Raw genomic sequence first — 25,739 nt, 5'->3', positions numbered from 1 at the left:
GCTTTTATGGGCTTTTAACGAATTAAAGAACAGCGAGTCATTAATTTTATATTGTGAAAACACAATATTGTCATCTTCCTATCAGTCTTAGCTATTGAAAGCATGTCAACAAAGCATTGATCTTTTCTATTAGACACAATCTGAGAAGAAATCTTTGCTAGCAGTTAATTTAGCATGCATGATCTGCAGTATTTGGCAAACAAAATTGTCAAGGTGTAATCTAATTGAATACCATAATTTGGAGATGCAAGGAAAGTAAATATGTTGAAATCAATTTCTTTTCTGTTTCAATTTTAATTCATTGAGCTGTAGGTTTGCAATTGTGTGGCTGTAAAATGAAAACATTAAATACATCTACATCAGATAAACTCAAAGTGACCTATATTCCCATATGAGTCAAAGTATTCTCTACAGAGGACAAAAGCCTACAATTTCTTTGTTATCCTAAAGAACGTAATCATTGGCAAAGCTATCTCATGGTTTGATGCGTCAGTTTTGTAGGCTATCATAGGAATTTCATAGATTATTCTTACTGTAGTCACTCAGATCAAATAGGATGAAGAAGGGGCAAGATGAAAGATGAGATTTCTTTGCCTTCTTGATCAAATTCACTAAGATATCTCATATTACTTAAAGGGACATTAAACACTAAATACATGCTAGATAGAGTGATGCATTCAAAGAAAAGATTAGTCCATGACTAACATGTAGATGTATTTTTTAAAGTTTCATTAGTTGTTTAAAAAGTGACAAAATAAGTGTAAAGTTTTAGTGTCTATAAAACACTGGGAGCTGCCATGTTGTAACTTGTGTTACCTTCTCTGCTGTGGCCAATTAGGGACCATTATAAATAGGTCACTAGAGTGTGCAGCCAATGGTTGTGTGGGATATAGCAGTGTTCTGCACTTCCATTTCTAACAGGAACTGAAAAGCTCACAATTTCAGAATGGAATTACAGGCAAAGAGGACAAAATAAATAATGAAAGTATATTGCAGAGTTGTTTTATATATACAATTTATCATTTTATATTATCATCTCAAAGTGTTTAATGTCCCTTTAAGAATTCCTGAAAGACGATACTTGTTTCTTATTCATAGTAAGAATAGAAATCAAGTCTGTAAAAAATCCCAGTCTTAAACGAGGGCTCTAAGGTCAAAATAAACTACATTTTACAAACAGGAGAGAAAAAAATCATTATGCGCAATCCTTAAACATATATGAAAGAGGGTGTTTTTAGTCCAATATTTCAACCAAAGAAAGGATGTTCTTAAGGATTTTAATGAGACTCCCAAAGGTATCTCAGAAAGATCGAATTTAAACTATTTTGAAAGAAGAGCATTAGATCGATTAGTTCAAATAAAAATATCATAATAAGAGAAGCAGATCAAGGTGGAGGGGTGGTCTTACAGGATAGATCTGACTACCTACTAGAGGCAAACCATATACTTTTGGATAAGGAATACTATAAGAAACTTACATTTGACCCAACAACAAATTTTATGAAAACATTTTTATGAAAAAAATTATTAAATTTATAGATGCTGCTTTTTTGGAAGGAATATTAAATAAAAAATACAAGATTATCTAATACCCTCTAAACCTAATACAGAATATTATTATCACCTCCCTAAAATCCCTTTAACGAGTCCTCCAGGTAGACCCATTATTTCGGGCAATTTTTTTTTTTTAAATTAAATCAATATTTTTTTTATTAAAGGGACAGTCAAGACCAGAATTTTTGTTGTTTTAAGAGATATATAAACCCTTAATTACAATTCCCCAGTTTTGCATAACCAACACAGTTATAATTATACACGTTTTACCTCTGTAATTACCTTGTATCTAAGCCTCAGACTTGCATTTTAGCCAATCAGAGCTGACTCCATGGTAAATTCACGTGCATGAGCTCAATGTTATCTATTTTGAAACACATGAACTAATGCCCTATAGTGGTGAAAAACTATCAAATTGCATTTAGTTTAGAGGCGGCCTTCAAGGTCTAAGAAATTAGCATATGAATTGATGAGAAAAGTGAATTGGAAAGTTGTTTAAAATTGCATGCCCTATTTGAATCATGAAAGTTTTTTTGTACTTGACTGTCCCTTTAAGGTATTGAGAAGTCAAGCAACACATATCCGATTACATCAGTATGTAACACACATACATCTAAAAGAATAGATCAATAACATAAATTTGTTGAAAAACATCAAACATCTTCTGTCTGCTTCTCTCTAAAGTGTATTTGAACTCTTAATACAGTCATATTGTACAATAGTTTGATTATGTCACATACCAGAGCAGTACAAGACAAATTGATACCTTAATTTTTTACTCTATATACTGTACAAATCTTTCAATAGAACCTCTGTATCATGTTTTGCTGCCTATTAGGATGATACTTTATGCTAACCTACTATAAGCAAAGACATACAATATTATTTGAGAGGTACAATTTCTTACTACAGATATGGTGCAGGTTATATCAAATGTTGAATAGGTAAACCACTCTTATATGCGATAATTTTGCAATTGAACACATATATATCAAATAAAAATCTAAAGAGAATAAATGCATATTAATACATTTCAAATGTATGGGGAATAGCGGGCCAAAGCCACTCTTATAGCCCATAACGTTTTTTTTTTTTTTAAAATGTATAGTTTTACTTATTTTTAAATAACATTGCTCTGATTTTCAAACTCCTAACCAAGCCCCAAAGTTTTATGAGAATACTGACGTATACCTACTCCAGCTTGCTCCTGATTGTGTAAAGGGTCTTTTCATATGCAGAGGAAGGGGGAGGGGGGGGAGAGTTTTTTATTTGCCACTTGCAGTGGGCTTTCCAGCTACCTTTTCAACAGAGCCAAACTGACAGCTTCTAAGTAAGTTTTTAAACAGTTTTATACTGGATTTTTATATCTGTATCTGTGCATCTTATTCTTTATAGTAGTGTCTATTACATGCAGTTATATGAAAATGAGTGTATACTGTCCCTTTAACAAGTTTCCTCACTTGACATAAAAGGTAACTCTTTTACCTATTAAAGCTTACATATTTTAGAATAGGAAAATTAGCATTTGAAGTGGTTACTTTTGGACCTAGATGTTTAATAAAGATTAGCAACTGATATTATGAGTTATTGGAACTGACTTCACTTACTAAATTTGTATAATGGAGTCTAGAGGATCTGAAGTGCTTCTCTAGAAGCCAATTAGATAGCAGTATCCTATTGGTTAAACAGAGTAGTGTAAGTAAGCATTATAAAAGAGGAGCAAAAGTATAGATATTCTTGTCTGTCACTACATAGTCATACAGTAGGAGGGTAGACATAACAGGGCAATGGATATCATACAAAATAGCTGTCCTATGTAAACCTCCTAATCTGAATGTAATATAGGGAGTAATTTAACTTGTAATGTGTACATTATAGTGAGTCAACTATCTTCCCTGATCATAAATACTGTCTAAAAACTATTGAACTCATGGTCACGCCAGAGTATCCAAAAATCTGAATAGCAATCTGTCTGTTCTTGGTATGCTATCAATGTAAGTAGCAATAACAGCCTAGTGAGAACAGTATAATGTGACTATGTGTTCAAGAGAGTTGCCTTGTCTGGTCAGAGAGCAGTGTTGTCACAATTGTTCTAGTATAAAAGAATCTAAGGCCTAGATTTAGAGTTCGGCGGTAGCCGTCAAAACCAGCGTTAGAGGCTCCTAACGCTGGTTTTGGCCGCCCGCTGGTATTTGGAGTCAGTGATTAAAGGGTCTAACGCTCACTTTGCAGCCGCGACTTTTCCATACCGCAGATCCCCCTACGCCATTTGCGTATCCTATCTTTTCAATGGGATCTTTCTAACGCCGGTATTTAGAGTCGTTTCTGCAGTGAGCGTTAGAGCTCTAACGACAAGATTCCAGCCGCCTGAAAAAAGCAGGAGTTAAGAGCTTTCTGGCTAACGCCGGTTTATAAAGCTCTTAACTACTGTACCCTAAAGTACACTAACACCCATAAACTACCTATGTACCCCTAAACCGAGCTCCCCCCACATCGCCGCCACTCGATTAAAAATTTTAACCCCTAATCTTCCGACCGCCACCTACGTTATACTTATGTACCCCTAATCTGCTGCCCCTAACCCCGCCGACCCCTATATTACATTTATTAACCCCTAATCTGCCCCCCACAACATCGCCGCCAGCTACTTACAATAATTAACCCCTAATCTTCCGACCGCAAAGTGCCGCCACCTACGTTATCCCTATGTACCCCTAATCTGCTGCCCCTAACACCGCCGACCCCTATATTATATTTATTAACCCCTAATCTGCCCCCCTCAACGTCGCCGACACCTACCTACACTTATTAACCCCTAATCTGCCGAGCGGACCTGAGCGCTACTATAATAAAGTTATTAACCCCGAATCCGCCTCACTAACCCTATCATAAATAGTATTAACCCCTAATCTGCCCTCCCTAACATCGCCGACACCTACCTTCAATTATTAACCCCTAATCTGACGACCGGAGCTCACCGCTATTCTAATAAATGTATTAACCCCTAAAGCTAAGTCTAACCCTAACACTAACACCCCCCTAACTTAAATATAATTTTAATCTAACGAAATAAATTAACTCTTATTAAATAAATTAATCCTATTTAAAGCTAAATACTTACCTGTAAAATAAACCCTAATATAGCTACAATATAAATTATAATTATATTATAGCTATTTTAGGATTAATATTTATTTTACAGGCAACTTGGTATTTATTTTAACTAGGTACAATAGCTATTAAATAGTTAAGAACTATTTAATAGTTACCTAGTTAAAATAATAACAAATTTACCTGTAAAATAAATCCTAACCTAAGATATAATTAAACCTAACACTACCCTATCAATAAAATAATTAAATAAACTACCTACAATTACCTACAATTAACCTAACACTACACTATCAATAAATTAAATAAACACAATTGCTACAAATAAATACAATTAAATAAACTAGCTAAAGTACAAAAAATAAAAAAGAACTAAGTTACAGAAAATAATAAAATATTTACAAACATAAGAATAATATTACAACAATTTTAAACTAATTACACCTACTCTAAGCCCCCTAATAAAATAACAAAGCCCCCCAAAATAATAAATTCCCTACCCTATTCTAAATTAAAAAAGTTACAAGCTCTTTTACCTTACCAGCCCTGAACAGGGCCCTTTGCGGGGCATGCCCCAAGAAGTTCAGCTCTTTTGCCTGTAAAAAAAAACATACAATACCCCCCCACAACATTACAACCCACCACCCACATACCCCTAATCTAACCCAAACCCCCCTTAAATAAACCTAACACTAATCCCCTGAAGATCTTCCTACCTTGTCTTCACCATCCAGGTATCACCGATCCGTCCTGGTTCCAAGATCTTCATCCAACCCAAGCGGGGGTTGGCGATCCATAATCCGGTGCTGAAGAGGTCCAGAAGAGGCTCCAAAGTCTTCATCCTATCCGGGAAGAAGAGGCGATCCGGACCGGCAACCATCTTGATCCAAGCGGCATCTTCTATCTTCATCCGATGACGACCGGCTCCATCCTGAAGACCTCCACCGCGGACCCATCTTCTTCCGGCGACGTCCAACTGCAGAATGACGGTTCCTTTAAGGGACGTCATCCAAGATGGCGTCCCTCGAATTCCGATTGGCTGATAGGATTCTATCAGCCAATCGGAATTAAGGTAGGAATATTCTGATTGGCTGATGGAATCAGCCAATCAGAATCAAGTTCAATCCGATTGGCTGATCCAATCAGCCAATCAGATTGAGCTCGCATTCTATTGGCTGATCGGAACAGCCAATAGAATGCGAGCTCAATCTGATTGGCTGATTGGATCAGCCAATCGGATTGAACTTGATTCTGATTGGCTGATTCCATCAGCCAATCAGAATATTCCTACCTTAATTCCGATTGGCTGATAGAATCCTATCAGCCAATCGGAATTCGAGGGACGCCATCTTGGATGACGTCCCTTAAAGGAACCGTCATTCTGCAGTTGGACGTCGCCGGAAGAAGATGGGTCCGCGGTGGAGGTCTTCAGGATGGAGCCGGTCGTCATCGGATGAAGATAGAAGATGCCGCTTGGATCAAGATGGTTGCCGGTCCGGATCGCCTCTTCTTCCCGGATAGGATGAAGACTTTGGAGCCTCTTCTGGACCTCTTCAGCACCGGATTATGGATCGCCAACCCCCGCTTGGGTTGGATGAAGATCTTGGAACCAGGACGGATCGGTGATACCTGGATGGTGAAGACAAGGTAGGAAGATCTTCAGGGGATTAGTGTTAGGTTTATTTAAGGGGGGTTTGGGTTAGATTAGGGGTATGTGGGTGGTGGGTTGTAATGTTGGGGGGGGGTATTGTATGTTTTTTTTTACAGGCAAAAGAGCTGAACTTCTTGGGGCATGCCCCGCAAAGGGCCCTGTTCAGGGCTGGTAAGGTAAAAGAGCTTGTAACTTTTTTAATTTAGAATAGGGTAGGGAATTTATTATTTTGGGGGGCTTTGTTATTTTATTAGGGGGCTTAGAGTAGGTGTAATTAGTTTAAAATTGTTGTAATATTATTCTTATGTTTGTAAATATTTTATTATTTTCTGTAACTTAGTTCTTTTTTATTTTTTGTACTTTAGCTAGTTTATTTAATTGTATTTATTTGTAGCAATTGTGTTTATTTAATTTATTGATAGTGTAGTGTTAGGTTAATTGTAGGTAATTGTAGGTAGTTTATTTAATTATTTTATTGATAGGGTAGTGTTAGGTTTAATTATATCTTAGGTTAGGATTTATTTTACAGGTAAATTTGTTATTATTTTAACTAGGTAACTATTAAATAGTTCTTAACTATTTAATAGCTATTGTACCTAGTTAAAATAAATACCAAGTTGCCTGTAAAATAAATATTAATCCTAAAATAGCTATAATATAATTATAATTTATATTGTAGCTATATTAGGGTTTATTTTACAGGTAAGTATTTAGCTTTAAATAGGATTAATTTATTTAATAAGAGTTAATTTATTTCGTTAGATTAAAATTATATTTAAGTTAGGGGGGTGTTAGTGTTAGGGTTAGACTTAGCTTTAGGGGTTAATACATTTATTAGAATAGCGGTGAGCTCCGGTCGTCAGATTAGGGGTTAATAATTGAAGGTAGGTGTCGGCGATGTTAGGGAGGGCAGATTAGGGGTTAATACTATTTATGATAGGGTTAGTGAGGCGGATTCGGGGTTAATAACTTTATTATAGTAGCGCTCAGGTCCGCTCGGCAGATTAGGGGTTAATAAGTGTAGGTAGGTGTCGGCGACGTTGAGGGGGGCAGATTAGGGGTTAATAAATATAATATAGGGGTCGGCGGTGTTAGGGGCAGCAGATTAGGGGTACATAGGGATAACGTAGGTGGCGGCGCTTTGCGGTCGGAAGATTAGGGGTTAATTATTGTAAGTAGCTGGCGGCGATGTTGTGGGGGGCAGATTAGGGGTTAATAAATGTAATATAGGGGTCGGCGGGGTTAGGGGCAGCAGATTAGGGGTACATAAGTATAACGTAGGTGGCGGTCGGAAGATTAGGGGTTAAAATTTTTAATCGAGTGGCGGCGATGTGGGGGGAGCTCGGTTTAGGGGTACATAGGTAGTTTATGGGTGTTAGTGTACTTTAGGGTACAGTAGTTAAGAGCTTTATAAACCGGCGTTAGCCAGAAAGCTCTTAACTCCTGCTTTTTTCAGGCGGCTGGAATCTTGTCGTTAGAGCTCTAACGCTCACTGCAGAAACGACTCTAAATACCGGCGTTAGAAAGATCCCATTGAAAAGATAGGATACGCAAATGGCGTAGGGGGATCTGCGGTATGGAAAAGTCGCGGCTGCAAAGTGAGCGTTAGACCCTTTAATCACTGACTCCAAATACCAGCGGGCGGCCAAAACCAGCGTTAGGAGCCTCTAACGCTGGTTTTGACGGCTACCGCCGAACTCTAAATCTAGGCCGTAGGAAGTGTTTCCCCATAGGAAACAATGGGGCTGCGTTAGGAGCTGAACGCTGCTTTTTTGCAGGTGTTAGGTTTTTTTTCAGCTCAAACAGTCCCATTGTTTCCTATGGGGGAATCGTGCACGAGCACGTTTTTGATGCCGGCCGCGTCCGTAAGCAACTCTGGTATCGAGAGTTGCATTTGCGGTAAAAATGCCCTACGCTCCTTTTTTGGAGCCTAACGCAGCATTTGTTTTAACTCTCGATACCAGAGTTAAATTTATAGTGCGGCCAGAAAAAAGCCCGCGGAGCGTTAACAGCCCTTTTACCGCCGAACTCTAAATCTAGGCCTAAGTGCAGTATAGTATTGCCTCTCTCTCTATAGCAATATTAGAGCAGTCATAGAAAAATGGAATACATATCATGTGCATAAGGACTTATATTGATTACAAGTTTTCACTTCTCCAAATAGAGCATCTGAGTTATATGACTCTATACGTGAAACAACCAGCTTAATTATAGGCTTAGTAATGACATCCTGGCTTCATAGTGTACTGCGAGGTAGAGGGCAGTCAGAAAAATAAAAGCAAAGTAGTATTAAAGTGAAGGTAAAGTGTGGCAGTGTGGAATAGGTAGTTGGCTTTATTACAATATATATAACAAAGTCGATACTTTTTTTTTTTTTTAAATGATTAATGAATATTTTTATTTTTAATTTTAGTTAGAAATCCTTACTGCTCCGTTCCTCCGCCCCTTTTCTTTTTCCTAGTTGTTCTCTCAATTCTGTGACGTAGAGAGCGGTCCCACACGCTCTTTACGTAGGCATCCAAGCTCACTAATGAAATGAGGAGCGGTGCGCATGCGCAATGCACCTCTATATGCAATAGCTAAGATGCTAAATGAAGCGCAGGCGCGGTGGATAGAAGGGGCGTTTTGTGTGGGGAGTTGGCCGCCTAACGGCCAGAAAATCAATTGGGCAAATGAGGTGACGTCACCAATAACAAAGTCGTATACCGTCGTCGGGAGGAGATGGGGTATGTTAAAATCGGATCAAATATCCTGAATAAAAGTTTTATTTTATCATTTAAAAAAAACTCATGAATGAAAGTGGGGTTTATTTTTTATACTAATTACATTGATATTTCCAATACCGATCAACTTTACCTTCACTTTAAGACCTTGTATATTCAGTAGACCCCTAAATACCCTTTTACAGCTTAGAAGGAGCTAATATAGTAATATAAGAGAATCAGCTCTGATGTCAGAGAATTCAGTTGAACAGTGTCTCTTGGATTATGTTAGACTCTGGACGGTTCATGTGAGAGAGTGAGTAATGCTAAACCGTTCGGCAGTCCCATTTTGACCCACACCTCACTTATCGGCATTGTACTGGTGCCTTAGCACCTTTATCGTACCCGTTATATACTGCATTGTTGTTGTATGGCATAGGGAGTTTTCCTTCATGAAGCAGCCTTCAGCTTGACGCACCAAAGCTCCAATGGGGGTATCTTCAGTTTCCTCTGGTATGGTGAGTTGAGTCGCTAGTCTCCTATGTAGCCCATGACTTGTGGGTATGAGAAAGGCTCCTGAGCGGTCCTCTGTCGTACAGTGAATCATACTCTCCTCCTGCTCCATGGGGCCGGCCGCATCCTTCGGAGCGGAGGTGAGCTGTAAGTGTGAGGATCCTTCAGGTTCTCACTTGTATCGTAGAGTGGTGGTGGCACAGTACTCATCATGCAAGTGGATGTTCTGCATGTCCTGCCACTGTTCAGCGGACGCATCTTCTTTTGTAGCAGGGACATCAGGGTTATCGTCTCTTGCGGCTGAATAGTTAATGCAAGTTAAGAGCTGGTTGAATCTGGCTGTCATCAACTTCTCAAACTCATCCAAAAGAGCCTTCACTCTAGCGAGGTCTTCCTTCATGGTCTCTTACTACCACTCCTCTAGAGTCCAATTATATATAGCTATTAGTAGGTAGGATGTTGACTCTCGCTCCTATGAATATACAGTGTTGCATAGTTGGGCAAAAACTTTCCTTCTGTTTTAGCTGGGAAGCCAGGGGGGGGGGGGGGGGGGTGGTGTTGGAATCTGCATGTTAGGCCACCACCTAAGATCCAATGGCCCAGATCAGTCTATGAAAGTTATAATGCAACAAAAAATATATGTCCTGGTAAAGAGCAGTTTCATGAATCTGGCTGTATCATTCCATTCCAAATGAGTTATAAAGTATGCTCTTGATAATTGGCAGATTATCTTGGAGATTCTCAGAGCTTCAATGTTTTCAGTTTTTCATGGCTGCCACCTAGACACGCCCCTATGCCCCCTTCCTATTTAAAAGAATCCACAGATTTAATAACTAAAATCTCAAATATTGAGAGAAATAATAGGAATCTACTATGGTTATCATGTGATGTATCGGCTCTTTATTCGAACATCCAACATACATTAGGTATAGAAGCTATCAATTCCTATTTGAACTCTGACATTTATATGCTAGATAAATTATTTTCTTATTGGCAGCTATAAGATTTGTGATCCAAAATAATTATTTCATATATCAAGAGCAGTTCTTCCTGCAAATTAAAGGTACTGCCATGGGCACCAGGTTTGCCCCGAGTTTTGCTAACTTCATGGGTGCATATGAAGATATGTATATCTATTCTTCTAACTAAGGGGCAAACCTGATGTTCTACGGCAGATATATAGACAATCTGATTTTTATTTGGGAAGGTGAAATAGAACAAACCCAAAAAAGATCTTAACAACAATAACATGGGTTTATCCTTTACAACTAAGATAGAGACGCATCAAATAGATTTAAGAAGAAATTGTTCAGATCTTGGGTCTTTTGAAGAAATGTCATTAATACTGAAAACATTGGTGCGTTCTTACGTGTAACTCTACTTTTCGTAAGATCCTTGAAAAATCACCTTTATGTAGTTTTACTAGAGCACCGACTCTTAAAAATCTGTTAGCCCCTAATAGTAATCATGGTGAATAATTTGCCTATGAACAAAATTTACATAGATAAACAGATGATGGGTCAAGGAAAAAGGGCTGCATATAAATGTGGAAAGAAACTATGTGGAATGTGTAATCATGTCAAGGGGGTGTGAACTGTTTTGTTTCCTATAATAAAAAAAAGAAATTTGAGATCAAATCCCGGATTACATGTGACACCTATTTTGTGGTTTATCTCCTTAATTCAGTCTGTGAACTTCAATATATAGGTTGTACGTGTATAACAATCAGGAAGAGATGGGGGAACACTGCAGAAACATTGTCAACATCATGTTAAAACACAGTGTACCTAGACATGTGATTTGTGAACATGAGGGTAATAAGGATTCTATCAGCATTATCCCCATAGAAACCATACCCAAGTCATGGGGTGTCAATAGATTTATACATCTCCGCCACAGAGAGACCTTTTGGATTTGGAGATTACATACTTTAATGCCATTTGGGTTTAATGAGAATATTGACATGGCCACTTTTAATAACTAACGGCTAGATTACGAGTTTTGCGTTGCGGCTTTTAACGCTGAAAAATTGCAATTTCAGCATAAAAGCAGGAACGCACTATTGGGAGTCGTATCGGTATAGCTATACCGCAAAACTACCATAAACTACCTATTGACCTCTAAACCACCGCCCTCCTGCATCGCAAACACTATATTAAATTTATTAACCCCTAATCTGCCGCCCACACACATTGTGGCTATTAAATAAACCTATTAACCCCTATTCCGTCACTCCCCGACATCGCTGCCACTATAATAACATTATTAACCCCTAATCTGCTGCCCCCAACATCGCCACCACTAATTAAAGCTATTAACCCCTATTCCGCCGCTCCCTGACATCGCCGCCACTAAACAAAGTTATTAACCCCTAAACCTCCAGCTCATCTATACAAACACTTTAAATCAGTCCATAAAGGTAACACTAAAGATTTAAAATATTGGGGTGTACAAAAAGTACACAATCATTGGAGAGGTGGCAGTATAGAGAAGAAATTACTGATAAAAGAAGCAGAGCTAATTTACAAATACGATACTCTGTACCCAAGAGGTTTAAACTCAGAATTAGATCTCTCCCCCTTTTTGTTGGACTAATGGTGATTTTAAATTGTAACTTTTATACTGCTTAAGTTTTATGGCCATAATCAAATCGATAAAATCCCTTTTGGAATTTTCAGTATTGTAGGATGTACATATAGATTTCTCCTGTCACAAGTTTTAGGGCCATTTTTATTAATATATGTTATAAAAATATTTTATGAATTTTATGCATTTTATGAAGATTGATTATTATTTTTAAATATCAGATAAATTTTATGAATATAAATTTTATGAATATAAAATTTTTTATGAATATTACGTTTTATGAATGTTATTCTTTTTAGAATAATATGAATATTGCAGCAGTACTTATATAGTAGCCTTTTCAGTAAACAAGATATTAAGCTAAAAAAAGAAATTCCTTTTTAAGCTGAGAATGAGCATGAAGAGACTATTCCACCTTAATCAGATGGGACACATACAGATACATAGTATTCCTATGATTCCACCTTAAATTTCAATGAAAAAACTACCAATGAGGGTTTTCTGACACCTTTATAAGGACACACCAGACCAGTCACATCTATCTTGAAAAAGCTCCCTGGCGAGCGAAACGCGTTGATCTGAGTGGCTGTGTTATCTGACATTACTACTTGAATGAGGACATTCTATATTTAAGGATTTTTTCAACTTTAACCCGGGCTATTTACATTTCTCAACATCCATCTTTTTCCTGCGTGCAATTAGCACTAAGTGCAGGGAACTATCTCTGTTGGAAATACAAGAAGTGATTATCTCCAAAACCACCTAGGATTATAATATCCAGAAAAGCCAACTATTACGGTGACAGCGGCTGAAGTTTGCCGATGACGTCAGACGCCGAGATACACGCGGCGCACTGACTCAGTTTGGATACTTGGAGCTGTACAGGTGATATCGTTGCCACACGGGTGGTGAAGTAAGTAGAAAGTATCCTAAAGCAATAAGTCCAATAAAGTTGAATGACTGTATAGTACTATAAGGAGCCTACACTTTTTCTAAATCCTGAACTTGGTCAGTAAAATCTACCTATAAAGCAACAACGAAAGGTTCGGATGCTATAAGGAACTGTCTCTCTCTGCACAATATTGTGGATTTTTTAACACATTTTCCCAGCAAAGTCTGCTTTTTTAGAATTGAATTTCTACTTGCTTAAATCTGTTTTTATTACTTTTTTATTAGGGGAGACGTCCCCTTCTATTTGCTTGTGAGTGTGTATAAATAAATATTTTTGATATATGATTTAGGCTGCATAATTTTTTGGATATTATAATTTTTTGGATATTATAGTTTTTTCGTTACAATTTAACGTATTGTTTTTTTTTCCCACATACACTATCTAAAGTTTGATATTATTACACCAATATATAGACACATCACTTATTGTTACATATTTTGAATTTTTAGCACATCATGATTAGAAGATTATATTAGTTCTTCCCAAGATACAATATCACTTATTTTTTGCGGACACTGTCATTTTTTTTGCATAGACCCCCTTTTTTTCCCCTCACACCCCCTTTTTTATTTTTGACTGTGAATTATACACATTTATCACACTTTCTACTTTTATACATATCTTTTTAATACCGGATAATATTGGATACCTTTAGCTTTCTTTTAGCGCACTTACTATCACCAATTCTTACTACATTTTTGAAAAGATAGAAGGATCTTTTCTTACTTGTAAGTTGTGTGGTATCCTGTTTATAAACCAGCGCTCTGCTTAAACACTTTTCTAATATACCGCAAAACTACCATAAACTACCTATTGACCTCTAAACCACCGCCCTCCTGCATCGCAAACACTATATTAAATTTATTAACCCCTAATCTGCCGCCCACACACATTGTGGCTATTAAATAAACCTATTAACCCCTATTCCGTCACTCCCCGACATCGCTGCCACTATAATAACATTATTAACCCCTAATCTGCTGCCCCCAACATCGCCACCACTAATTAAAGCTATTAACCCCTATTCCGCCACTCCCTGACATCGCCGCCACTAAACAAAGTTATTAACCCCTAAACCTCCAGCCCACCACATCGCAAAACACTAAATTAAACTATTAACCCCTAAACCTAACACCCTCCTAACTTTAAATTATAATTACAATATAACTGTATTTAAATAAATAAAAAAACTTACCTGTGAAATAAAAATAAAGTTAATATTAAACTATAAATTAACCTAACATAACTATTCTAATAAAATAAAAAAAACTAACAATTAAAATATCTAAATTACAAATAAAAAAAAACATAAAACTACGAAACATATTAAATATATCTAAATTACAACTAAAAAAAACACAAATCCTATGAAAAATTTTAAAAATTTAAATTTACCAAAAATAATAAACACTAAAATCACGAAAAATAAAAAACACTAAGCTTACAAAAAATAAACAAAATTATCAAAAGTAAAAACAATTACACCTAATCTAATAGCCCTATAAAAATAAAAAGCCTGCCCAAAATAAAAACACCCTGTAGCCTACCATAAACTACTAATACCCCTACAAAGGGGCCTTTTGTAGGGCATGCCATTGCCCTAAAGAAATCAGCTCTTTTACCTGTAAAAAAATACAAAGTCCCCCCCAACAGTAAAACCCACCACCCAACCAACCCCCCAAAATAAAAAAAACTACCTCTAAAAAAAAACCTAAGCTACCTTTTGTGTGATAAGTATAACATGGCTGGGTCCCTTCCCCTTGGAAATGGGGCCTTGTTCTTTGTTGCGATGAGATTGGGCATACAAAAATAAGATATGAGGGGGCTTAGTATAGCTCATTAAAATTAAACTGTCAAAGGCTTCATAATATGTATATGTATGAAAAACGCAATAAAACCTTTTTTCAACATTGCTCTAAGTTAAACAGCTCTTTTACCTAAAATAATTACAAAGTTAACCCCCCCACAAAACCAAACCCCCAAAATAAAAAAACTAAGTCTAAAAAAAACCTAAGCTACCCTTTGCCCCTAAAGGGGCATTTGTATAGGCATTGCCCTTAAAAGGGCATTCAGCTCTTTTTCTCCCATAAAAATAAAAAAGCCCTAATCTAAAAAAAAACACCCCAAAAAAACCTAAACCCCCAAAAAAGTCTAACCCCCAAATAGGTAATCACCTTTCCTGAAGTCTGTCAGAGAAGGTCTTCTTCCAGGCGGTGAAGGTCTTCTTCCAGGCAGCGACATCTTCATCCAGCGCGGGGACCTCTTCTATCTTCATCCAGGTGAAGGAGGTGCGGAGCGGAGGTGACCGCAGAACAGGACCGGCGACTGCAGAGCCATCCAGCGTGGAGAATCCTCTTTTATATTGGGGTACCGTTGCATTCCTATTGGCTGAAAAATTTAAACCACTAATAGGATGTGAGCTGCTTAAATCCTATTGGCTGATTTTAACAGTTAATAAATTTAATAAAGTATTTGCGATGCTGGGGATGGCGGATTAGTTTATCGGTGTTACTTTACTTTGTAACATTTTAGTTATGCGTTTTGTGAAACTTTTTTGTTTTGCAAAATCCATATTTACTGGTTTCAGATCGCAGAATGGATCAGGGCGGTATAGGCTATAACGCAAGTATTTTAGTCAGACTGCACAACCTGTAATACAGCTGTATTAAAATTCCACACTCAAAAGCCATTTTTTGAGTGTGGAATGGATCGTTGCACTACAGGCTAAAATGCTTACGTTATAGCTGTACCACTGTGACGCACAATTGCTAATTTTTCAGCGGTATAGCCGTACCACACCATACTGCAAAACTTGTAATCTAGGTCTTAGCTCTTAAAAATCTGGAACTATCAGTCATTACCTTAAACAGAGGAAGACTGGCAATTTTTGGGCCAGAGGGCAAGTGCAACCCAGTGGCTATAGTATCTCAACCCAACATTTTTAAAATGTTATATTTGATATTATATGGAAAAAGTGCTGAAGCAAAGCACATAAGGAGTAATGAAATGAGGATGTTTACTTTAATCCACTGGTTTTCAAATTTGTCCTCAGACCTCCCTAACAGGCCACATTTTGTGGATATCTGAACCGGAGCCCAGGTGAAATAATCAGCTGTATAGTAAACCTGGTTATTTAACCTGCTCTCATCCAAGGTAATCATGAAAACCTGGCCTATTGGGGAGGCCTGAGGACAGGTTTGAGAACCAGTGCTTTAATCAGATTCCAAATTCTTTACTGCTGCTCTGCCTTGTCATCAGCCACTTGGTTATCATGTGGACGCTTCTGTGGAATTCATGCAAGGCAGACTACAACTAGTAACACATGGCTTATGGATAATATAGGCCTTAAACATTGTTATGCCTTAAACATTTTTACTTTTAAAATATATGATTTAAAGAGCAGTGTTTTTGTTTGTTTGTTGTTTTTTTTATCACTGTGGGGACTGATAAATGTCAGTAAAAAGTTGATTAAATGTGCACACAAGGCATGTACCATGGACACATCTGAAAAATAAACTGCCAGACAAACCACCCGCACCGGCTCTGATTCCACTACTACAGATGGCCTGGGAAGAGGCATTTACCACCCTGCCTCCCAGCCCAATCCACCACTGCCTGAAGGAGATTGTGGTAAGAGACATCTTTAAAAGTGAAAGCCCATTTCGGTCACTGATAAAGCTATAGGTCTATCCTGTTACAGTGGCAGGATTCATAGGTGAGAGAGGCTCAGACTGGTATAGGACTGAGAAGGAGAGGGGGCAAGAGAGGGGTAAGGGGATTCCTTGACAACTCTCTTTTTTCTTCTTCATAGTAGCTGACTGCTGTAATTCTATATCACTGGTGTTTTATGTGTAAGATAACAATTAATTATACTGTAAAATCATCGAGTTGTGCATTAGGGTAAAAAAGCAGCGTTAAAAAGTCAGAATGCGTTTTTTTTACGTCCGCTGGTATTACGAGTCTTGAAGGTTTAGGGGCACCGCACACTTTTTTGGCCTTAACGCAAAACGATTTACGTAAACTTCGTAAAGTCTTTTTTCTATGGGACTTCCATAGCGCCGCTATTACGAGTCTGTCCTGGGAGGCCAAAAAGTGAGCAGTACACCCTCTCCTGTCAAGAGTCCTAACGCATTTAAAAGTCAGTAAAGAGTTTTATGGTACAATGCTGTAACATAAAACTCATAACTAAAGTGCTAAAAAGTACACTAACACCCATAAACTACCTATTAACCCCATAAACCGAGGCCCTCCTGCATCGCAAATACTAAAATAAAAATTTTAACCCCTAATCTGTCGCTCTGGACACCGCCTCCACCTACATTATATTTATGAACCCCTAATCTGCTGACCCCAACATCGCCAACACCTACATTATATTTATTAACCCCTAATCTGCCGTCCCAATGTCACCGCCACCTACCTACACTTATTAACCCCTAATCTGCCGCCCCCAACGTCGCCGCCACTATAATAAACATATTAACCCCTAAACCCCCGCACTCCCGACAGAAAATAATAAACAAATTACTGAAATGTAAACTAATTACACCTAATCTAATAGCCCTATTAAAGTAAAAAAGCCCCCCCAAAATAAAAAAAAACCCCTAGCCTATACTAAACTACCAATAGCCCTTAAAAGGGCCTTTTGCGGGGCATTGTCCCAAAGTAATCAGCTCTTTTACCTGTAAAAAAAATACAAACAACCCCCCCAAAGTAAAACCCACCACCCACACAACCAACCCCCCAAATAAAATACTATCTAAAAAAAACTAAGCTCCCCATTGCCCTGAAAAAGGCATTTGGATGGGCATTGCCCTTAAAAGGGCAGTTAGCTCTTTTGCCGCCCAAACCCTAATCTAAAAAATAAAACCCACCCAATACACCCTTAAAAAAAACTAACACTAACCCCCTGAAGATCGACTTACCGGGAGACGTCTTCATCCAAGCCGGGCGAAGTGGTCCTCCAGACTGGTAGAAGTCTTCATCCAAGCCGGGCAGAAGTGGTCCTCCAGAAGGGCAGAAGTCTTCATCCAAGCCGGGCAGAAGTGGTCCTCCAGACGGGCAGAAGTCTTCATTCAGACGGCATCTTCTATCTTCATCCATCCGGCGCGGAGCGGGTCCATCTTCAAGACATCCGACACGGAGCATCCTTTTCTGGCGACGACTAAAACAGAATGAAGGTACGTTTAAGTGACGTCATCCAAGATCAGCCAATCGGAAATAAGGCATAAAAAAACCTATTGGCTGATGCAATCAGCCAATAGGATTGAAGTTCAATCCTATTGGCTGATCCAATCAGCCAATAGGATTGAGCTTGCATTCTATTGGCTGATTGGAACAGCCAATAGAATGCGAGCTCAATCTTATTGGCTGATTGGATCAGCCAATAGGATTGAACTTCAATCCTATTGGCTGATTGCATCAGCCAATAGGATTTTTTCTACCTTAATTCCGATTGGCTGATAGAATTCTATCAGCCAATCAGAATCTAAGGGAAGCCATCTTGGATGACGTAATTTAAAGGTACCTTCATTCTGTTTTAGTCGTCGCCAGAAGAGGATGCTCTAACCTAGTGTTAGGTTTTTTTAAGGGTGTATTGGGTGGGTTTTATTTTTTAGATTAGGGTGTGGGCGGCAAAAAGAGCTAACTGCCCCTTTTAAGGGCAATGCCCATCCAAATGCCCTGTTCAGGGCAATGGGGAGCTTAGGTTTTTTTAGCTAGTATTTTATTTGGGGGGTTGGTTGTGTGGATGGTGGGTTTTACTGTTGGGGGGGTTGTTTGTATTTTTTTTTACAGGTAAAAGAGCTGATTACTTTTTAAGGGCTGTTGGTAGTTTAGTTTAGGCAAGGTTTTTTTTTTTATTTTGGTGCAGCTTTTTTATTTTAATAGGGCTATTAGATTAGGTGTAATTAGTTTACATTTCTGTAATTTGTTTATTATTTTCTGTAATTTAGTGTTTGTTTGTTTTTGTACTTTAGCTAATTTAATTTAATTTAGGTAATTGTATTTAATTTAGTTAATTTAATTATAGTGTAGTGTTAGGTGTTAGTGTAACTTAGGTTAGGTTTTATTTTACAGGTAAATTTGTATTTATTTTAGCTAGGTAGTTATTAAATAGTTAATAACTATTTAATAACTATTCTACCTAGTTAAAATAAATACAAACTTGCCTGTAAAATAAAAATAAATCCTAAGCTAGATACAATGTAACTATTAGTTATATTGTAGCTAGCTTAGGATTTATTTTACAGGTAAGTATTTAGTTTTAAATAGGAATTATTTAGTTAATGATATAAATATTTATTAAGATTTATTTAAATTATATTTAAGTTAGTGTGTGTTAGGTTTAGGGTTAGATTTAGGTTTAGGGGTTAATAACTTTAATATAGTGGGGGTTAATAAGTGTAGGTAGGTGGCGGCGACATTGGGGGCAGCAGATTAGGAGTTCATAAGTATAATGTAGGTGACGGCGGTATCAGGAGCAGCAAATTAGTGGTTAATAAGTATAATATAGGTGTCGGCGATGTCGGGGCAGCAGATTAGGGGTTAATAAGTGTAAGATTAGGCGTGTTTAGACTCGGGGTTCATGTTAGGGTGTTAGGTGTATACATAAAATATATTTCCCCATAGGAATCAATAGGGCTGCGTTACTGAGTTTTACGCTGCTTTTTTGCAGGTGTTAGACTTTTTTTCCGCCGGTTCTCCCCGTTGATTCCTATGGAGAAATCGTGCACGAGCATGTTACACCAGCTCACCGCTGACTTAAGCAGCGCTGGTATTGGAGTGCGGTAATGAGCAAAATTTTTCTAAACGCTCACTTCTTGTCTTTTAATGACGCGTTTCTGAAAACTCGTAATACGAGCGCTGTAGGTAAGTGAGCTGTGAGACAAAACTAAATTTTTAGCACCGCATAGCCTCTAAAGCAAAACTCGTAATCTAGGTGATTGTGTTTTAAGTGAATAAAAGCTCAACCTTTATATTCATATTGATTTAACATGTAGTTTCTTGTAATTGTTTGATTTTGATAAACTAAAATGTGAAAAAGAGGTATAATATTCACTTCATATCAGAATGGTTTCATTTAACATATATTTTCTCTACAGTAAATCTAAAAGGTGAGATGGATTTATGATTCAGTCTGATCTTTCCATGGGCTTAATGGATTTAGTGCGAAGTATGACATTTTTGAGACTTGTAAAGATTATTGTAAATGCCTGTTCATAAATGATTATTTAATTGTGTGGAAATGTTCCAATGTATATACCTCTTGCATTTGAACAGATTTAAAAAAAGTTTTTTGCTAATAGTTATATTCCAGAGAAATTCAAGTATCATAGCATGTAATAGCTCTGATCTAGTAAGATAGGAATTCAACCACAAAGAGAATATTTCTCCAAGTTAATTTAATGATAATACAGTATAATTATAAATTGTGTAAAATAGATATGTCCAAGCATGAACCAAAATAAAATGGAAACCACCATAAACACCCCAGAATGTGCCATTCTGGTATTACATATATATGTTCAGTTTCAGGGATTTAGTTTAAAAATAAAATTGTGATGCTACTTAGCTAGTTTTTGCATCTTAATAAATGGAGCCCATGAAGGAAACACACACACAACACACTTATATAGTTCTTTAATAAAATGCCAATAAAATGATGAGGGGAGTAATTTTCATTTCTGCATGTAACTTCATCACATATGCATCAGGATAATTTAATTGTGGCATACTTGGATATAGAACTGTTTACCTGGCATAGTTCATCATGGCATATTTTCCTTGTAATATTTCACTGTCTCTAGTACATGGCTCCATGACACCTTTACACAATGATTTACACCATGTTAGCACAACTGAAACCCTTGCATAAAGGGTAGTGGCCCTGTGAGTGGCAGCAAGGGAGAGGAGCTCTGCTCTTGAACTCCCATTTAACATCTTCGGCCATTCTGATTTGGCCCAACAACCCCTCCCTAGGTTCAGCACAGAGCCGGGACAACGGAGAACACCCGTTAGTGTGGTTGGAGGCTAAGATCCATGCCTTCGTCACCGGGAGCGACGACAATAACGGCTGCGACTAGGCCTCAAGCCTGCAGCACATGCCTTTGGGGGACACACAGCAGCAAGAAACAGGTACCGGAGGCCAGCCAAATAGAGAGCAGAAAGAGGACAAGGTCTCTGCAGACCGGATCACTCATACAGAGGTACTGGGGAAGTGGATTACTCCATGTGGGTACCGGCATAATAAGCGCATAGCAATCGCAACTCGTGACACACAAGGCATAACACTCCATCTCACAGGCCCTGCCAGATTCTAACCCACACACAAGAATGCGGGTAATTTTGCGGCTCTCACAGCTACACATTGCTTTTCTTTTCTTGGGCCTCCGAACATGGCAATTACGCCACGCGAAACCCCAGGAGTATGAGGAATATGTGAAAAGCCCAGGCCCCATCGCAGGAACAGGTTACAAGCATATTACAGGTAGCTAGCAGATGGCTGGCACTACTATATGAATGGCCACATTTAACAGACTCTATGTTTAATAAGCAATAAGATATCCAGTGCCTGGTATACCCTGCAAAGATCTAGAAATCTCACAGTGTTATACTCATAGTGAAAACACTTACACCTAGATTTAGAGTTCTGCGTTAGCCTTAAAAAGCAGCGTTAAGGGGTCCTAACGCTGCTTTTTAACGCCCGCTGGTATTACGAGTTTGGCAGGTACAGGTGTACCGTTCACTTTTTTTCTGCAACTCGAGGCTACCGCAAATCCCCCCTTATGTCAATTGCGTATCCTATCTTTTTAATGGAATTTGCCTAATGCTGGTATTGGAAGAAGTGAGCGGTACAGCCTCTACCTCCAAGACTCCTACCGCATAAAAAATTCAGTAGTTAAGAGTTTTATGGGCTAACGCCGGAACATAAAGCTCTTAACTACAGTGCTACAAAGTACACTAACACCCATAAACTACCTATGAACCCCTAAACCGAGGCCCCCCCCACATCGCAAACCCTATAATAAAATTATTTAACCCCTAATCTGCCGACCGGACACTGCCGCCACCTACATTATAGCTATGAACCCCTAATCTGCTGTCCCTAACGTCACCGACACCTATATTATATTTATTAATCCCTAATCTGTCCCCCCCAATGTCGCCGCCACCTACCTACACTTATTAACCCCTAATCTGCTGACCGGACATCGCTGCCACTATAATAAATGTATTAACCCCTAAACCGCCACACTCCCGCCTCGCAAACACTATAATAAATTTTATTAACCTCTAATCTGCCCTCCCTAATATCGCCGCCACCTACCTACAATTATTAACCCCTAATCTGCCGCCCCCAACGTCGCTGCTACTATAATAAAGTTATTAACCCCTAAACCTAAGTCTAACCCTAACACCCCCCAAACTTAAATATAATTTAAATAAAACATTACATTGTAGCTATTTTAGGATTTATATTTATTTTACAGGCAACTTTGTATTTATTTTAACTAGGTAGAATAGCTATTAAATAGGTAATAACTGGGCAGCCCAAATCAAATACATAGCAGACTGGTGACTCGATACAGAAACCTTTACATTAAACAATCTGGAAAAAGAAATTGTCCAACCCTGGTCATTATTCTTCCTCCCACACTCACCACTCAATAAATTAGATCCAAGGATTCAGGGACTTATACCATTCACAGGCCCAATTAAGACATGGCAGAGATTATGTAAACATTTCAACATTTCTCCACACAAGTCTAAATTCCTGCCTCTTAGAGGCAACCCGAACTTTATATCGGGCTTCACAACTCAGACCTTTGGGAACAAAGGGGTCTACGGCATATCCATGACCTACTAGTGTCAGACGGTAGTACAACACTCCCATTCTTAGAATTAATGAATAAATACGATATTCCAAAACAGCACCATTTCACTTATTTACAAGCTAAATACTATATACACACTCTAAGAGACTCACAGACACTAAGACTCAACATAGACACGATTGAAAAAATAGTCTCCTGGGCTAAACAAAGCAATCAATTAATTACGCCCACCTATAACTTTTTGCAGGAAACCCCTAGCAACACTATGGTAGTAGAGTTAGCATTGGACTGGTCGAATAGATTGGGATCCGAAGTCACGGGAGTTCAGATGCTGAAGAGCTTTGAAGCAATTAGGAAGGCCACACTGTCTATGGACTCTAGGGAACCTCACACGAAACTGGTACATAACGCATATATCACACCTAAAGACTATCAAAAATGGGGCTCCAAGGAACCACAATATTGCAGCAAATGCAGACACCCTAAACTGGATCTTATTCATATGATTTGGCAATGTCCACCCCTGCAGAAATTCTGGCACATGATTTCACACTGGGTCAACACACTTTGTTACACTCGCACAACATTCACCCTGGAAAAGGTGATATTTCTAGACCTCAAGGATCACACCAGTTTACAGAGGAAGCTGATAGGAAATGTAATCCTGACAGCAAGGAAACTTATTCTATGCCACTGGTTAGAAACAAAACCCCTGACACTCACAAATCTCAAACATGCACTTACCAGTCAGTTATTCTGTGAACACGCTGACTCTCTTGGAGAAATAACTGTTAGAACAACTAACTTCATAAAAAAATGGGAACCATACATATCTTCCCTACCCATCTCGACTCAAAAACAAATTTTATCACCCCTAAGAAATACAGAGTACATTCTTAATGCACAATTTAGGGGAGAGTGGAAACTATGGGATTAGAAACTCTAGGGGGAAGTGGAAGGCGTTTCTCTTTACAATAGAACAGGAAGATAGCAACTCTAAGATACTGTATATCCGGGAGATCAGAGTGGCCAGGACATGAAGATTACAAGGTATCAATGTGAAAGCATATTATTAAGACATGTTGTTTTGTTTGTTGTTTATTTGTTTGGTTTATTTTTAGTTTAAAAATGGAAAATTTTCAGATTGCCTTATTTACTTGTCCACATGTATTTTCTGCAAAGAGACTCTATTGTGTAAGGCGAGGTTCTAAAAATCATATAATGAACTCCAATGCCTTAAACACTGAATAGAACTTACTGGATAGTTGAATGTAAACTCCCTATATTTGAACCCCGAGGACTCTGGGGACTCCATTGAGAAATATTGATTGTGAAAGACATACCTAACTTGTCAATGTACTTTGCAGAGAAATGTATTACTCTGTTTTACGTTTCAATTGCATTTGGAGGTAATCTAATAAAGATATGTTAGAAAGAAAAAAAAATGTTGCACTAAACACAACATAAATAAATTCAAAATTACAGTTACACTTATATAAACACTATCTGATAAAAAAAAATATTCATGGAAAAAATTAAATCAAAGTTATTTTCTTGTTTTTATGTTCTTCCAAAATCTAGTTTCCTTCTTAATATGTGAAGCTCGAAGTTATAAAAGTGTTCCATCTGAAGCTTGGATTTGGACAGAATTAATTATGAGCTACTGTCAGTATTTTTCCATTTTCTCAACTAATAAAAGATAGAAAACTTGTGGCCACATTACGAGTTTTGCGTTATGACTGGCTCTGTAATAACAAGTTATTTCCAACACTCAGCTTTAATAGCGCTGCTATTACAGGTTTTCCAAAAACCTGCGTTAGCGGGCAATATGGTTGCGTTGAGCTCCATACCGCACACAAATACCAGGGCTGTTTTTGAGCTGGTTTTTCGTTCTCGTGCACGATTTCCCCATAGACATCAATGGGGAGAGCCGGCTAAAAAAAAGCCTAACACCTGCAATTAAGGAGCGTAAAGCCCCGTAACGCATCCCCATTGATTCCTATGGGGAAAGAAAACACCCTAACATAAACCCTGAGTCTAAACACCCCTAATCTGCCGCCCCCGACATCGCTGACACCTACATTATACTTATTAACCCCTAATCTACCACCACCCACACAACAAACCCCCCCAAATAAAATCCTATCTAAAAAACCTAAGCTCCCCATTGCCCTGAAAAGGGCATTTGGATGGGCATTGCCCTTAAAAGGGCATTAAGCTCTTTTTCTTTGACCAAACCCCTAATCTAAAAATAAAACCCACCCAATAAACCCTTAAAAAAACCTAACACTAACCCCGAAGATCCACTTACAGTTTTTGAAGACCGGACATCCATCCTCATCAAGCTGGGAGAAGTCTTCATCCAAGCGGGCAGAAGTCCTCAACGAAGCTGGGAGAAGTCTTCATCCAAGCGGGCAGAAATCCTCAACGAAGCCGGAGAAGTCTTCATCAAAGCGGCAAGAAGTCGTCCTCCAGGCGGGCAGAAGTCTTCATCCAGACTGCATCTTCTATCTTCACCCTTCCGATAGGATTTTATTTGGTTGTGTGGGTGGTGGGTTTTACTGTTGGGGGATTGTTTGTATTTTTTTTTACAGGTAAAAGAGCTGATTTCTTTGGGGCAATGCCCCGCAAAAGGCCCTTTTAAGGGCTATTGGCAGTTTAGTTTAGGCTAGGTTTTTTTTTTTGGGGGGGGGGGGGCTTTTTTATTTTGATAGGGCTATTAGATTATGTGTAATTAGTTTAAATATATGATAATTTATTTTTTATTTTGTGTAATTTAGTGTTTATTTTTTTGTAATTTAGTTTATTGTATTTAATTAATGTAATGTATTTAT

Source organism: Bombina bombina, chromosome 4 (genome assembly GCF_027579735.1).
Source record: "Bombina bombina isolate aBomBom1 chromosome 4, aBomBom1.pri, whole genome shotgun sequence".
NCBI lineage: Eukaryota > Metazoa > Chordata > Amphibia > Anura > Bombinatoridae > Bombina > Bombina bombina.
This window is presented reverse-complemented; position numbering follows the sequence as displayed.